The 13,563-nt window shown below is 36.8% G+C and overlaps 1 protein-coding gene, 1 long non-coding RNA gene and 1 pseudogene across 3 annotated transcripts in view; 2 read left to right on the forward strand and 1 right to left on the reverse strand.

Moving 5' to 3' along the window:
- LOC110803728 (uncharacterized) overlaps nucleotides 1-11,850 on the reverse strand; it is a 35,894-nt gene extending 24,044 nt beyond the window's left edge. The window contains exon 1 of the mRNA XM_056826986.1: nucleotides 11,712-11,850. The gene's annotated coding sequence lies outside the window, so the exon portion shown is untranslated. The remainder of the gene's footprint in view (nucleotides 1-11,711) is intronic.
- Nucleotides 3,394-4,164, forward strand: LOC130471642 (peptidyl-prolyl cis-trans isomerase FKBP62-like; annotated as a pseudogene).
- On the forward strand, nucleotides 4,937-8,385 carry LOC130459540 (uncharacterized). 2 transcript variants are annotated; one of them, XR_008918999.1, is made up of 3 exons: nucleotides 4,937-5,318; nucleotides 5,831-7,439; nucleotides 7,889-8,385. It is a non-coding gene; the product is annotated as an uncharacterized lncRNA (long non-coding RNA). The 2 variants fall into 2 exon arrangements; XR_008918998.1 differs by having other exon boundaries at nucleotides 4,946-5,318; nucleotides 5,831-5,885.
- Nucleotides 11,851-13,563: the final 1,713 nt, after the last annotated feature.

Consider the following 13,563-nt stretch of genomic DNA (forward strand, 5'->3'; position numbering starts at 1 on the left):
TGGGATTGTCCTCCCATAAATCGGGATGAGATGCTTAAAAGTTGTACAAGGCCCACTCGGAGAGCTAGAAACTGTGAAATGCATGGCCATGCTCGGATGAATCATAGGCTATGATTATCTGTTTATTTGATCAGTTGAACTCTGAAACCGAGAAACACCTCTGGACATAATAAGGATGACAACTCTTACCTTATGTTCAAGAGCAAGCATCGAGCGACAAAGGAATTAGGAAATGCACACTTGTCCCTAAGGACAAGTGGGAGACTGAAGGAAATAATGCCCTTGGTCCAAGTATGCATTCTATGTTAAGTCTAATAAGTGCGGTTCAATATTAATTAACAAGTTAATAATTCAGTGAGATCAAGTGAGCTGAATGCCTAGCTAGAGGCCGCTTCAGTTCAGTGGAATTAATGATATTTATCCACAGCTTACTCTTGACTGAACCCGTAGGGTCACACAAATAGTACGTAAACGGATCAAGTATTTAATGGCATTAAATACTCTATCTATGGATATTCGGAATCGACGGATCTTGGTTTCAGTGGGAGCTGAGATCGTCACAAGCAAGAAATGAATACTCCGGAAACGATGATATTGCCGGAAACGGAAATATGGATCGTATCGGAAATATAAATATTATCCAAGTCGTAGATGTTGCCGGAAACGGAAACATGGTACGTATCGGAAAATATTATCGGAAATGGAAATATTGCCGGAATCGGAAATATTGCCGGAAACGGAAATATTGTCAGAATCGGAAATATTATCGGAATCGGAAAATAATTCCCGAAACGGAAATATTAAATATTTGTTCGAAACGGAAATTAATTCCGGAATCGGAAATATTAAATATTGTTCGTATCGGAAATGAATTCCGGAACCGGGAATTTAATCGGAAGCGTATCGTACGAATAAGCATCGGACGAGGCCTGCCGGACGAGGGCCCAGCACGAAGCCAGGCCATCGCCCAGCAAGCCAAGCGCGCCACACGAACAGCCAAGGCCACGCCAGGCCCAGCGCAAGGCCAGGCCCAGCAGGCCATGGCAGCGCGCGCAGCGCGCGCAGCAATGGGCTGCGAGCTGTGCTGCTGCTCGCGTGGGCTTGCGGCTCGCGTGGGCCGAGCGGCCGTGTGGGCTGTGCGCGGGCATGGCCTGCACGCTTGTGGGTCATGCTCGTGTAGAGTTTGTGTTCACATACGAAACCTAAATTGTATAGGATTTGTTTGATGATTAAATTCCTAATCCTAAAAGGATAAAATTAATTAGTTAGAGTCCTACTAGGATTCTAGTTTAACTAATTAGTATCCTAATAGGATTCCAGTTCCTTTTCCATACCTCTATAAATAAGGGCCTAGGGTCATTATTTGAAGGCACGATTGAAGTATTCAAAGGGTAAGTTTTTGAAAGAAAAATCAGCCATACACTTGCAAACACATAGCCGAAATTCCTAGTAACCTTAAGGGCGATTCTAGTTGGTCTAACTTGAGGCCGATCCGGACGTACTGTGGACTATCTACGGAGGGACGACATTTGGAGTCCTAAAGACTTGTTCTTGTTCGGTTCGGGCGCAGCTAGGGAAGGCACGCTACAACATGTATGCATCAATTCTATGCTAAATGATTATGTGAATATAATATGCTTTCCTGGCTTTATGGTTTTTCCGCATGATTTATGAATTGTCATATGTATCATAACCTAACAAGTGGGTGACGAGGAGTGCGGGTGCGCGCACGGGGCTGGGCACACGAGCACACTCGTGCCTTGGACTGCAAGAAAAGGGCGGACGAAAGGGGTTTAATGAGGGGGTGTATTTATAGTTTTTCTCTCCCACATGGGCTAGGTTTTGGTAGTTTGAGTTGGGCTTACTTCTGGGCTTAACTAGAATTAATCCTTGCAAGCCTTGTTGGGTTAATTTGATCATGGAATTTTAACTTGGCTTTGATTAAATTAAATTCGTTTTCAAAACACGACCCAACAAATCCCGATTAAATAAATTCGTTGAATTTATTTAATAAAAATACGGTTTTCTTAATTAATTAATAATTAACTTAATTAAAAATAAAATACTTTTAATTCTCATTAAATGGAATTAAATTCATAAAAATACTTTATAAATATAACAAAATACTTTATAAATATAATAAAATATATTTATAAATACAGAAAAATACGAGGTATTACAATCAAAGGGAATCATTACAGTTCATTCCCTTACCCTTAGATGAATACCCCCTAAGGTTACTTTGGAGGAATCGAATCAAGATCATGATCTATCAGTCATGAACAAGGGTCTTCGAAGGCCAAAAGAAGATCTAGCAAAGTCAAGTGCTAAGATTATGAAAACACAATATATTTCTAACATTATATTGCAATGTGAAATTTATTGCTTTTATCACCCTTTATAAATTGTTCACATAATTAATTTGTTCGATCACACCTAATAAGATATTCCTGGACAATTTGGTATATTATGTTAAGAACCTTGAATCAATCTAAAGCTCCATTTCGACATGCTGTGTAGGCTATAATTATCTGTACATTAAAATCAAATAAGTAGTAACATAGATACGCATGTCCGTGTAATTAATCGTTACACAAAGTTCCAGGCTAGTAAAGACCACCAAGGGCTGATACTAGGCATTCCTTGTAATAATAATTTACCCCCCTTCCCTTTCAAACCCAATATCTATTTTGCGGATGTATGTTGGGAGATCTTCATTCAAGATCACAAGGGAACCAATTGTTATTGTGATCAAATATTTAAGCCTCTGCAAATATTGCATTTGTCGTACTCTTATTTTGAAAATACTCTTATAATGAAAGGAAGGTCATAATTTTTTTATTGTTATTTTCGGATAACTAATTCGAATATTATTTTCAGAAATAGAGAATAAAATTCAATTAAGGAAATTGTTAAATTTTTTTAAATAAAAATAGTTAGAGAAAGTCAAATTCAATTCAATTAGAAATTCTATTAATTTTTGATAAATTATTGTGAAAGTCAAGTTATTCTTAAAAGTAAAATCACAAATTTTGAAAGATACTTCTTCTCATTTCTCTCTCCTCTAGGGTTTCCCCATCAAAGTTCTGATTCGGCGCGGCTTGCCGGCGACGAGTGTTGCCTCCTCTCTAAACACTGGTTGTCGGCGAGATCTTGTTTATCTTCTTTCTATATTGGAGTTAGTGGTTGGGGTAGATCTACCGATTTTGAGGTTGGGTCATACCGATTTTGAGGTTGAGTCATTCTGAACTTTCATCTCCACCATTCTTGAAACTCTAATTTTGTCTCGTTTCTAATCGAGATCTCATGGTTACGAGCACTCATCTCCTAATTGTGAAGCATCGTTTTTGGTAGTATCCTTTATTTTTGTTGGTTTATTATGCTTGTATTGCTTTATCGGTGTCTTTCTTTTTAGTTAAAGACATGAGTATAATGGAGGATTAGTGGTCTATTGTTTTTAGGTTTAGGCTTTACCTTGTGGATGTGGTGCATGTTTGTTTCGTGTTGGTTTAAGTATATTTAAGGTTTAGTTATTTTATTTTGTGTTTTCCTGTTAGTGTTGCTTCCTGCAATGGACCCTGCTCTTTGTTCAGAGTACTGGAGATTGGGACGTGATGTGTTCGGAGATGAGTTTAGGTTGCACTTGTTGAAGATATGGGATCCTGATGAAGCCTCTATCGAGGAATTAGTTAGTTGGGTTTCTAAGTTGAAGGAGATAGGAAATTTCTTATTTAAGAAAGGGGAGTTCAAATCTGCAGTCATGGCTTATGAAACAGTTCTGGACATTATTGTCTCTGAAATCTCTGAGGAGGAAGCAATGGAAAAGGGTATCTCCACCCTTATCCATTCATGTTTTTCGAACTTATCAGCTTGTGAATTAAAGCTTGAAACTATGAGAAAGTTATTTCTCTTTGTTCTGTCGTCTTGGCCAGGGATCAAAACAACACCAAAAACCTCTACAGAAGAGGTCAAGCGTATGCTCGATCTGGTGATGTTCAATCAGCTATGTCAGACATGGAAAAAACATTAGCATTAGAACCTCTTGATAAATCTATCAAATTGGAAATTCAAGCCTTCATGAAAAACTTCAAGGAAACCATGTTGAGCAAGTGGTCTCCAACAACGGCGTTCCGAATGAACCTGCCAAACCAAATAGCTCTTTGACTAACAAGAGTCATCTAGATGGGACATTTGATCCCTTTCATTTACTGGGAAAGAATTCCCCCTTGAAGGGGAAGCGGCCATATGATGCAGATGCATGTGAGATAGCTTAGGGTAAGAAAGGTAAGAAGGCCCTTTCGGCAGCCCATTTTATGTCTACCTATAATGAAAAGGGGAAGGATGACAACGTTAATTGCTTCACGAGCAACATAGGGGAAATATCTAATGCTAATGAGTGTATGTCTGACAAAACACCTGTGAAAATCTCCGAAAGGTTTCTAAAAAGGCAAGAACAAGCTTTGTTTCTATTGGTAACAAAAAGAAAAAATTTACATTCACCAACAGGAAGAAGGGAAACTCGTAGCTACAAATTTCTCCGTCGACTTACGATAAACTACTCCAAGGCAAGCAAATCAAGGTTTACAAGTCTAGGGACTACGCTTGGATGTCAGTTAGAATTACTTCAAGGACAAATTCTAAACAGGTGAAGCATGTTACAAGTATAACGAGTTGTGAGGGAGAGGATCAAACTCTTGATATTCCCACAACAATAGAGGAAATGATCAGCACCGAGAACATCAGTGATCAACAACTGCGGATGGATATGGACCTCGACAGGACCCTTGGTTTGAAGCCTTGTTTAAGGACCAACTCTTCAACAACCAGGCTTTTCGGTCTCTCTCCATTGGCACCAAAGTGGAAAATCCCCATAAGACCAAGGTCGACCTCGTCACATATCTCCTCATCTAGGGTTTTACAGAAACCCCAAGCACTTGATTGATCCTAAAATAATTTTGAGTTAAAATATCACAAGTGCTTGGGGTTTTCTATTAACCCAAGCACTTAATGGTATATTTTGCAAGTGCTTGGGGTTTATTATTCACCCCAAGCCCTTGAACCTCCCTTCTCAATGTTTTCATTAGTTCAATTAGGTTAATTTGCAAAGTCTCCTACCTCTGTTTGACCCCGCCTCTTCTCCCTGTTGTTTCCCCACCATCAATACGCCAAACTCACCACCGTTGTCCGTGTTTCCATCTCCTCTCCTCTCCTCTCCTGGACTGCTACTCCTTTCCTGCGGCGTCGTCTTCTCTCCTCTCTTGTGCTACCATCTCATCTACTGTCGATGCTCCTCCTCTCATCGCCGTCACACGGTCGAGGTAAGCTCCAATCAACTTCGCTGCGACTTTAAATTGAAGCTTTGCTCTTAGGTCTGATTTGTATCATTATGGTCAATTACTTAATTTCTCAATGCTTCTTTGCTTAATTTCTTGTTTAATTCAACCACCTAAAATTGGATTGTTTTTAATTGATTCGAATTACCTAAAAATTTGGTTGCTTAATTTCTTGTTAAATTCGACGCCAATTACTCAATTAACTAGTTAGATAATTTGAGACTTGTGTGTATGATGCTTGATACTCCAAATGGGTAAGAGTAATAAAATGTTAGCTAGTTTGATGACTACTTTAGGATGTTTGGCCTTCTGCAAACCACACTCTTGGTTCATTAAAACCCCAATTATGTAAAGGGCATAATACAGCTCAGTGAAATAATCTACAAGGTTGCCTGCAGATGAAATAATTCCTTTTTGGCATTTGTTTTTTTTCTTCTTTGCATTGTTGCTCTTGTTTTAGTGGTTATTCTTTTGATTCTTTGTTCTTTGAGTTGTAGGAAGACCTGTGTTGGTTCTGCAGTTGCTGTTAGTTTATCTGAATTTATGAGAAAGGTAAGAATTTCTTCGTTGAGTATGTGGTGATAGGTATTTTGCGTTTTCGGTTTTTGTTGAGGTTCAGTGTTTGTCCAATGCGCTTGATTGCTTGTAATATGTGATTTTTTTCTGTAAATTAGTCCTTAATGCATATGCTTATGACTTGCTGGTTATATTTGCGTGTTTTCGAGCTTGTTATGAGGTTCCAACAAGCAATATAATCAATCCACCATTGTTGTGCCAAGATAATTAAAGGGATGTTGGTAATATTGTAGTATAGGTGATATGGAAAGACACATATAGGCCGTTATATAAAAACAAGGAACTAAGACCTACCAAAAACAATTAAGTAGAAGTGGTTGGAAGTAACGAGATGGGTAAGAGCATAGCAGATGCCAATATACCGAAAATGACCCGTGTAAGTAATAACTGAAAATTTTAGCTATTTTTGTGTTTGGTTTCAATTAGTTTGTTTTTGTAGTGTAGAAGATAACTACTATCAATTACTGAAAATTGGACCGAAGTGATTATGATTTCTTATGGTCTTGAGGAATTATGATTCGAGTATTATCCTTTAAGTAAGGTTCCTCGTAAATTTAGCTCCTATATCTATTTTTATTTGTTATACTAGTGATCCAATGGCCTTAAGTCTAAACACACCTCCGGTGGTGTCGGAGATGAAGATATCTTCGGATGACAAGTGATCAATGGACTTAAAACATTGGGGTTGTTCTAGGAAAAATAGTAGGTATTGTCGTGTTGATCTTTAATGTCTTGCATGTTCCTGGTGTTCGGACTTCAATGCTGATCTGCAAAGTTTGCTTGCATGTTCCATCTTGTTTTAATATGTGAAGATTGTTGCATATTAGATAGGTCTATAAAAGAATGGAATATAAAAAGTTACATCTTATCTGTTGATCTGGTATATTCTGGTCCTGTGGATTGCTTTCATGTATTCGTACATGATTGCCATATTATGTTGCTGTTAAATTTTTGACTTTTTGAGATCTGAATTATTCTATTTAATTCTTTATCTATCTCCCATGTTCTTAGCTAATAGCTTACCCAGTATATGGTCCTCGCACTTATGGTTTTCTAACAAGAGATTCCCCTTTCTTAACCCCTTACTAACTGAAGAAAAAAAGAGTTAGGTATGAAACAGATGACCAAGGTTTCTACTTGCTAGTAGTAGCACTAGTTGTGAAAGTCACTAGATAAGCTAATGTTTTCTGTGGTCTCTTCTTGAAGCAGAATGAACTTTGCTCTAAGCAGAACACTGAAGGTTCCTTTTTACATCTAAATCTGTTGCTCTACGCTTTCTGAATGGTCATCAAGATGCAAAAAGAACTTTTAGAGACAAAATCTTTAGGACAAAAATGGGTAACCAATGAAGGAAGCTTCAAGATGCCAAGGCATATGGATAATCTGTATATTTTCTTGAGTTATATGTTCTTTGTTAACCTAACCTTATTGTTTCTTTTGTTATATATTCACAGATTTAATATAACAATAGACTACAGGTGATAGGGTCATTGGTTGCCTTCTTTTAAGGGTTTATGCTCAACACTTACTGTAAGTTCCTGGACTAGATAAAGAAACAAGAAATAAAATGTCTTTGTGACATTGATGGCATTTGATAAAATGTTGCTTAGTGTATATTTTTCTTGATATGTTGGTTTTTAATTTATACCCAATTTTTGGTTGAAAGTCATAAGAAGAACTATTGTTGGCAGTAGCTTCTCATAATACAATTGTTGGATATTAACTCCAACCATTTAATTTCTTGCGTTGAAATGTTTTAGGAAAGATTATACTCACACCATGCAATTTTCTATCGGCCTATTTCTTGTTGTACCTGTAAATCTATTGATTGCTAAGGTTTTAACTCCTTTACTGTCAAAAAGACTTTTAAACACTCTAAGATTATTTACTAAATCTTTTTGATCCCTTGCTGGTGTGGTTACTTGATTCGATGACATACCTCTTATATTTGTTTTGGATTATTGGTCTGCTTGTTTCAGCAGCTGAAGGTCTGGATTATCACACTTAATTACCACGGGTGATGGTATGTTATTAGGTTGCATATATTTCAACATCTGATGATGGGCGAGGTCAGCGTTAAAGCAATTTTGATGATTAGAATTTGCAGTCTATGCTTTCTCCAGTTGTGAATTTACTCATTCTCAATCTGGTACCTTGATGCTGTCACTTCAGTTTTTATACAGTTTTTTTTGTTTGGACTCTGACTGCAGTATGTTGTGTTCGGATTCTTCTCCTGTTTAATCAACATCAACAGGGTGTTGTTTTTCGGAACTCCAATTGATCCTTGTGATTACGTACTTAATTAAATGCCTGTGAAAGTTGTCGGGCTCTGCCAGTTTTCTCTCTGTATATAGTTTGTAAAAATGCTCGTGTTAGTTCTCTATGTTAACTTATATTGTTATACAATATTAAATGTTGAATTCCTTACTTGTAAATTTTGTGAATTACAATTAAATAAAGTTTACTTTATAGTCAAGATCGATATTCTAGTCTTTATTATTATATTGTAATCTTAAGTTTTATTTGAATCTGGATTTATTTTTATGCGTCGATTTAGTTTTGAAAAATGGGAGGAAATAATATTTTTTTTATATAAAAACTTGGATGCAAGTGCTTGGGGTTTTTATCAGAACCCAAGCACTTGACAAATCAAGTGCTTGGGGTTTTTTTTACAACCCAATCAAGTGCTTGGGGTTTTTCTTATAACCCAAGCACTTGAAATGTCAAGTGCTTGAGGTTTTTCTTATAACCCAAGAACTTGACATGTCAAGTGCTTGGGGTTTCTTAAAACCCAGGCACTTAATTTGTCAAGTGCTTGGGGTTAACCCCAAGCACTTGAAATATTATCAAGTGCTTCACCTCCAAGTGATGGGGGCATAATCACCAGCACTTGAGGGCATTTTCCCCCAAGCACTTGAGGTTTTTTCTACTAGTGCGGCCATATGATGCAGATGCATGTGAGATAGCTTAGGGAAAGAAAGGTAAGAAGGCCCTTTCGGCAGCCCATTTTATGTCTACCTATAATGAAAAGGGGAAGGATGACAACGTTAATTGCTTCACGAGCAACATAGGGGAAATATCTAATGCTAATGAGTGTATGTCTGACAAAACACCTGTGAAAATCTCCGGAAGGTTTCTAAAAAGGCAAGAACAAGCTTTGTTTCTATTGGTAACAAAAAGAAAAAATTTACATTCACCAACAGGAAGAAGGGAAACTCGTAGCTACAAATTTCTCCGTCGACTTACGATAAACTACTCAAGGCAAGCAAATCAAGGTTTACAAGTCTAGGGACTACGCTGGGATTTCAGTTAGTATTACTTCAAGGACAAATTCTAAATAGGTGAAGCATGTTACAAGTATAACGAGTTGTGAGGGAGAGGATCAAACTCTTGATATTCCCGCAACAATAGAGGAAATGATCAGCACCGAGAACACCAGTGATCAACAACTGCATATGGATATGGACCTCGACAGGACCCTTGGTTTGAAGCCTTGTTTAAGGACCAACTCTTCAACAACCAGGCTTTTCGGTCTCTCTCCTTTGGCACCAAAGTGGAAAATCCCCATAAGACCAAGGTCGACCTCGTCACATATCTCCTCATCTAGGGTAAGGAAGTATCGAAGTTATCAGAAGCGTCTCTCCGTAGTCAAAGTAGGTATTGGTGACAAACGAAAGTTGTCTCTACCTATTTTTAATTATGTCGAAAGTAATTTAAGAGCTAAAAAATCTCGTAGTAGTGTTGTATTTTCTACTTGTTTGTTTTAATTGCACGATTAGCTTTTGTCAAAAAAAACCACTAATTTCAATTTTATTTTGTGAGAAAATTGTATAATAGAAAGGGCATATAAGATAGAATTTGATTCCTTTATGTGCATTTAACGTAGCTAATTAATTCTTTTATGTGTTATCTATTTGATCAATTATGTGCACGTGTTTAAATGCTTATATGTTGCATTTATTTGTGCATTCGTGATTGTTTGAATTCACCAAACTTATTTTCTTATTTGAACCTTTATGTTGGTTGTAGTTTAGAAAGGGATAAAATAGTAAGCCTTTAAGTGGTTCTTCCAGGATCATGTCGTTCGATATTCCTCCAAAATTCACCATTATTAGGAATCTTGAGAAGTTGGATATTATTAAGAAAACCAGTGACTATTTACGAGTACGGTTTTCAGGTGTTTTTTGAGACTTAGTGGTTGTATCCATAGAATGTGATGGCCTTATATATGTTTGTTAGGTATTCCATAGAAAGAGCCTTATATAGAAATATTGGAGAATTTAGTGATATTCTTAAGGATGCGTCACCCGGCCAATATGGTCAAGTATGGGAAGGTTAGGGGAAGAGGGGCTTATGGATTAGATATCTTGAGAAGACTTATGGAACACAAAGAGATGGATTATGGAATTTAGACTCAAGGACCCCTCCCTAACCCCTTTCATTTTCTTTATGAAGATGAAGAAGAAGATCTTATTGAAGATGTTTCTATGCCTCAGGATCATGATAGTGAGGTTATGTAGAAATCCTATACCCTAATCCAATTTTCGAGATTCCATTGAATCGAGTTGTCTAGTATCTCAGAGATAAGTGACATAAATGATGAGAATGAGGTTAATTCGAGCCAAGAGCAAGTGGAGCCAATAGCTCAAGAGCTTGAAGAAGATTTTCAAGATGAGTCCGAAGAAGAGCAAGAAGACCCCAAGGATGTTGAATTCCACCCAAAGGCATACAAGGAAAATAAAGACTAGATGGATGACATACGTCCTTATGAGTCATAGTAGCTATGCAAGTTAAGTTGCTATTTATTTTATTTAAGCACTAGTAGAAATACGCTACAGTAACCCCCTATTAGTAGCTTGATGAAATAAGGCTAGATACAAAAACACTATTAGTAACATGTACGTAGTATTAAAGTACGTCGTCATTAATACTATTCTAAAAACACTTCAGCAACATTAGTAATAACGGCTTTCTACAAGTTTCCAAGCAATATTGGTTTTGAGTTATTTTATTTCAAGGATGTAATAAATTTCTGAGGATTTTTTGATAAAATTAAAGTTATTTCTTTTAACTTGTGAGTTCTATAATAATCCAGGTTTTCAAGTAGCACCCAAGGGTTATTTGTAATACCCCGATTTTTTTTTTAAAAACTCGGTTTATTATGCTTAATAATTTTTTTTTAATTTTTATTATTTGCTGAAAATCGTTTTAATTCTTAATTCCTGACGTTAATTTTAATTAACGATAATTTCATTTAACTCCGAAATTCTAAATATTTTAGTCGTAAAATACTTCAAGTTTTACAACTCAAATTAGTAATGTATTTACGGAGTATGAGTTAAATTATAGTTATTTTTGAATTTTATGTTAAGCTTAATTAGAGAATAAAATTCTGAAAATTTTCTTAACAATTCACAATTACCAAGATAGCCTTATTCACCCAAACAAGACAAAATCAATTTGTTTAATTTTCTTCCCTTCTTCTTCTTCCTCACGCATCCTTTGTACATGGAACTCAAAATTTCCTTTTCACATGTCTCACACATTCTTCAATTGAATCCACATATCTTTGCCTAGCTCCCTTAGTCATCAGAATTACAGGTTTCTCTTCACATTTGTCATCCCAAACAATCTCAATTGTGATCATGCCTTACGTCAATGAACACCAATTCACACTATAAATATCTCTCCCAACTAGACAGAAAATGAGAAAATCAAACCCAAATCATCAATAACCATTAGTTTCAATTTCAATTTCATTTTCATACTCACCATTAAAAAAAATACATGAAATTAGCTCACCTCCCTGTGTTTTGTTCAAACTGCCACCAGCAATAACCACCGCAAGCACCACCGTCTTTTACCACCACACTGCACCACCACCTCTTGAAGCCGCCACCCCTCCATCATCTGCGAGATTCCCCTTCTCCTTCGCTTAGAACCGACCTGCACCCACCATCGCACCCCGTCGTCCCCACCTCTCGCCCTCCCTGCCATGCTCTCCTCCGCGCCCAGTAGCCAGTAGCGCCACCTTTCGGCGTTTGCCTGGTCGGCTTGCCGCCGCACTACCTAGGCCCGAGCTGCGGCCCTGTTCTTCCTTCCTCCCTTTAGTCCTCCCTCTTTCGTGCCTCCGCTGTTCTCTTTCTCATACCCGAGAAATCAGTTTCCTTTGGAAACTTTGGTAAGCCCAATCAACTCCCACCTTTTTATTCTACTTTATTTTACTTATTTTAGATAAGCTTTAAATTACTCATTTTCTAATATTTTGAATCTTGGACTTATTTTGATGAGATAGACTATCATAGTTTGGTATTACTACATAGTTATCTACGTAAATGTTTTATAAATACGGAGTATATGCTAAAGTATAGTATTTAAAGATTTCTAAATTATTTTATCATAGATATTTTAGTCTTATTACTAACATGTTAAGTTAAAAAGATAAGTATTTCAATATTGTTTATAATTTGACTATTATTAATTATTTTCAAGAAAGATAGTATATTTTATGTTGAATTCTTACTAAAATAAATTACTAGCTTGACTTGAAATGGGAATTAATCATATTTCAAGTAAATTGATTTTATGGAATCTGTAAACCAAAATACTTAGAAAATGTTGGTCTTAAAGTATTTAATGTTTCAATACTAATTCAATAAATTAATCTTTTGAAAGAAATCGGACTCGGAGCTCAGAAAGAACGAACCAAGGAAAAAGCTTAGCAAATCGCGGAATTAAGGTAACGACTATTGCTAGTACCCGCAATTCCTTTTCTAAATGTGATTATGAAATTATGACGTTATGATTGAATTTATAAACTAAATGCTTTTACTTGTTTTATGAATTGCTGGAATGAAATATGATTTGATTGAATTATTCCTTATAACATGATGTTTAAGAAATTAGGAAAGAAATGGTGTTTTATTAGATCTTATGATCTAAATGAATTATGCTACTTTAACTGAAGTACAAAGACAAAGAAAAGTAAAATTAAATACAACATGATAAATGAAAGGGAACGACCTAGTTTGTCTGACAGTATATAAACTTTCATGTAACGATTTCTCGGTCATGCATGTACCTATGGGGCACCTGCCCACCCATGTTGAGCCCAGGCTCCCATGGTTTATGAGCCCAGGCTCGGACCGAGGCCCATTCTACCAGTTTAATTTGAAGGAAATATGTCCTTCACCTAAGGTGCATTAAGTCTAATACCAAGGTTCAGATTAATTGCGAACAATTAATTCAGTAAGATCAAGTGATCGGAACAGCTAGCTGGAGCAATGCTTCTGATCAGTGAGTTCTAATCTATATTAGGCTCACAACTTACTCTTGACTGAACCTATAAGGTCACACCAATGACATGTAACAGATCACCGGATTAAATGAATCAAAAATTCATTTAATAGCTTTTCGGGAATTAGTTTGGAAAAACGTATTATACGATACGGCCTTGTATCGGAATTGTATATCGTATCGCGAATATTCGTAAGCTGGGCGAAACGAATAATCGTATCGTACGACGGTGATTCGTCGTGTACGATACGATAAATAATATCCGTAAGGCGTTCGTCGCGAATACGAGCCGCATCGGAGCTGCCGGCCCGTCGAGCCAAGCGCGCATGCACTCAAGGCCCAACGAGCTAGCGAGCTC

This window comes from Spinacia oleracea, chromosome 4 (assembly GCF_020520425.1).
Source record: "Spinacia oleracea cultivar Varoflay chromosome 4, BTI_SOV_V1, whole genome shotgun sequence".
NCBI lineage: Eukaryota > Viridiplantae > Streptophyta > Magnoliopsida > Caryophyllales > Amaranthaceae > Spinacia > Spinacia oleracea.